The sequence below is a fragment of the Hyperolius riggenbachi genome, chromosome 12 (genome assembly GCF_040937935.1).
Source record: "Hyperolius riggenbachi isolate aHypRig1 chromosome 12, aHypRig1.pri, whole genome shotgun sequence".
Taxonomy (NCBI): Eukaryota; Metazoa; Chordata; class Amphibia; order Anura; family Hyperoliidae; genus Hyperolius; species Hyperolius riggenbachi.
The window spans coordinates 47,217,214-47,219,872 of record NC_090657.1 but is presented as its reverse complement, the minus strand read 5'-3'; positions in this window follow the sequence as shown (position 1 = coordinate 47,219,872).

Sequence of the window (2,659 nt, the reverse complement as noted above, 5' to 3'; positions counted from 1 at the left end):
CCTGTCTGACTCTTTCTTCAAGCAGTTTTGGAACATTGTGTTTGTACCGTGGATCCAGAAGGGTATAAACCCAGTAATTGGTGTTGTCCAGAATGCGCACAATGCGTGGGTCACGTTCAATGCAGTCTAGCATGAATTGAGCCATGTGTGCCAGAGTCCTACCAGAATCCTCATCATCCTCTTGTGAGCGTTGTGATAGTTGTTGTGATGCATCATAGTCGTCACCTTCCTCCTGGTCTGCTTCTGCTGACCATTCGCGTTGAATTGTTGAAGTCCAACGTGCACCGCTCTGGCCCTCGTCAGTGGTGGCATGAAATTCCTGCTCCAACTCCAGCTGTTCCTCCTCCTCTTCTTCGTCATAGCTGCTGGGGCCAGCGTTCCCTGAGGCGGATGGCCTGATGTTGGTACCATCACGCTGATCGTTTTCTCCTTCAGATTCCCCCAGTTGCATCATGACAGCTGTTTCCTTGATTTTTAACATCGACCTCTTCAGTAAACACAGCAGTGGTATGGTAATGCTGACTGAAGAGTTGTCACTGCTCACAAGCAACGTGGATTGCTCAAAATTTTGGAGGACTTGGCAGAGGTCCAACATGTTGGCCCAATCGGATCCACAGAAGCTTGGCAGCTGGCCGGATGCGCCTCGGTACTGCGCCGTCATGTACTGGACCACTGCACTCTTCTGCTCGCAAAAGCGGGCTAGCATGTGCAGCGTAGAATTCCAGCGCGTAGGGACATCACACAGCAAGCGATGGTGGGGGAGATTGAAGCGCTCCTGCATCTTGGCGAGTGCCCCCGAAGCAGTACTGGAATTTCTACAATGTTTGGACACTCGACGCACCTTCAACAGCAGATCGGGCACGCCTGGGTATGTCCTCAGGAACCGCTGAACTACTAGGTTCATCACGTGCGCCAGGCAAGGGATGTGTGTCAGCTTAGCCAACCTTAAAGCGCGAATGAGATTACTCCCATTATCACACACAACCATGCCCGGTTTCAGGTCCAGCGGTGCCAGCCACAAATCCGTCTGTTCCTTTATTCCCCTCCAAATTTCCTCCCCTGTGTGCTGCTTATCCCCAAGGCAGATTAGCTTCAGCAACGCTTGCTGACGCATGCCAACAGCTGTGCTGCACTGCTTCCACGATCCTACTGCTGCTGGGTTAGCGTTTCCGGATGAGGTACAGCTTTGAGATGCGTTGGAGGAGAAGGAGTCAGAGAGGTAGGTGCTGCTGTTATCCAGTGGGAGGGACGGCGGTGCAGCTGTTTGTGGCGTGGGCAACACCCGTGCCGTAGCAGGTGAGGAATCGCTGCCAGGCTCCACAAGGTTCACCCAGTGCGCGGTAAGGGAGATGTATCGACCCTGGCCGAACGCACTCGTCCAGGTGTCAGTGGTGAGGTGAACCTTGCAGGCAACGGCATTCTTCAAGCTTCGGGTTATTTTGCTGACCACGTGCTCATGCAACTCAGGCACTGCAGAGCGTGCAAAGTGGTAGCGGCTGGGAACCACGTAACGTGGGATGGCCACTGACATCATGCCCTTGAAGCTGTTTGTCTCCACCAATCGATATGGCAGCATTTCGCAGGCCAGAAGCTTGGCTATGCTGGCTGTTACTGCCACGGCCCGGGGGTCATTTGCTGGCAATTTCCTCTTGCGCTCAAACATCTCCGACACAGACAACTGAACCGTAGCGCTGCACACGGAAGGGCTGTTGGTTGTTGTGTTTGATGAACACTGGGAGACCTCAAGAGCACTACTCCGGAAAGTGACAGTGTCAGCGTCGTCTGATGTTTGTGAATGTTGTGAACCACGCAATGGCTGGGCTACTGCTGCTGCTGAGGCGGGTCTGGTGAACCCAAGGGAGGCAGTGTTGTTTCTGGTACCCTGTCCTGACGCGTTTGCCCAAAGAGTGGGATGTTTGGATAGCATGTGACGGCTCATGCTGGTGGTGGAGAGGTTGTTAATATTTTTCCCCCTGCTCAGGCGGGTCTTGCACACCTTGCAAATCGCCATGGTAACATCCTCAGTGCAGTCTTCAAAGAAAGCCCAGACTTTGGAGCACCTGCCTCCTTGCTGGCGATTTCTGTTTGCTCCTCTTTTGCCTCTCACTTGAACTTCCACGCTTGTGGTGCCTGAAATTGCGCGCCGCCTACCTTGTGGCACAAGGCGAACTCGTGCAGCAGTGTGTTCTTCAACAGACTCATCTGTGCTGCTGCTACGACGGCGATGTTCTCGTTCACAAACAAAATCTGGGTCTCTGTCCACATTGTCCATACCCTCCTCTTCCATCTCCTCAAACTCGTCATATGTCATTGTGGGCCACCGCCGTGGAGTAGAGCTCCCCACAACAACCTCTGCGCAGCACACTCCAACGTCGTCTTCCAGATCTTGTCGGCCGACCTCCTGCAATTGCAACCCCTCCTGCCCAAATTGCTCTGGGATTTGGGTTTCCGAGTCCTCTTCGGACTCGCCTCGTATTTCAGTGCGCGGTACATTTCCCACAGTTAACGGTTGTGAATCCAGGCACAACATTTCTGGCTGTTCCTCCATTGACCTTTGAAAGGTGGAAGTTTGTTGGGCTGGGAATAGCTCCTGCGAATACCCCATTGTGTCCTGAGGTAATTCATCGGACTGGTTATCTGGCAGTTGTGTGCGTGGTGT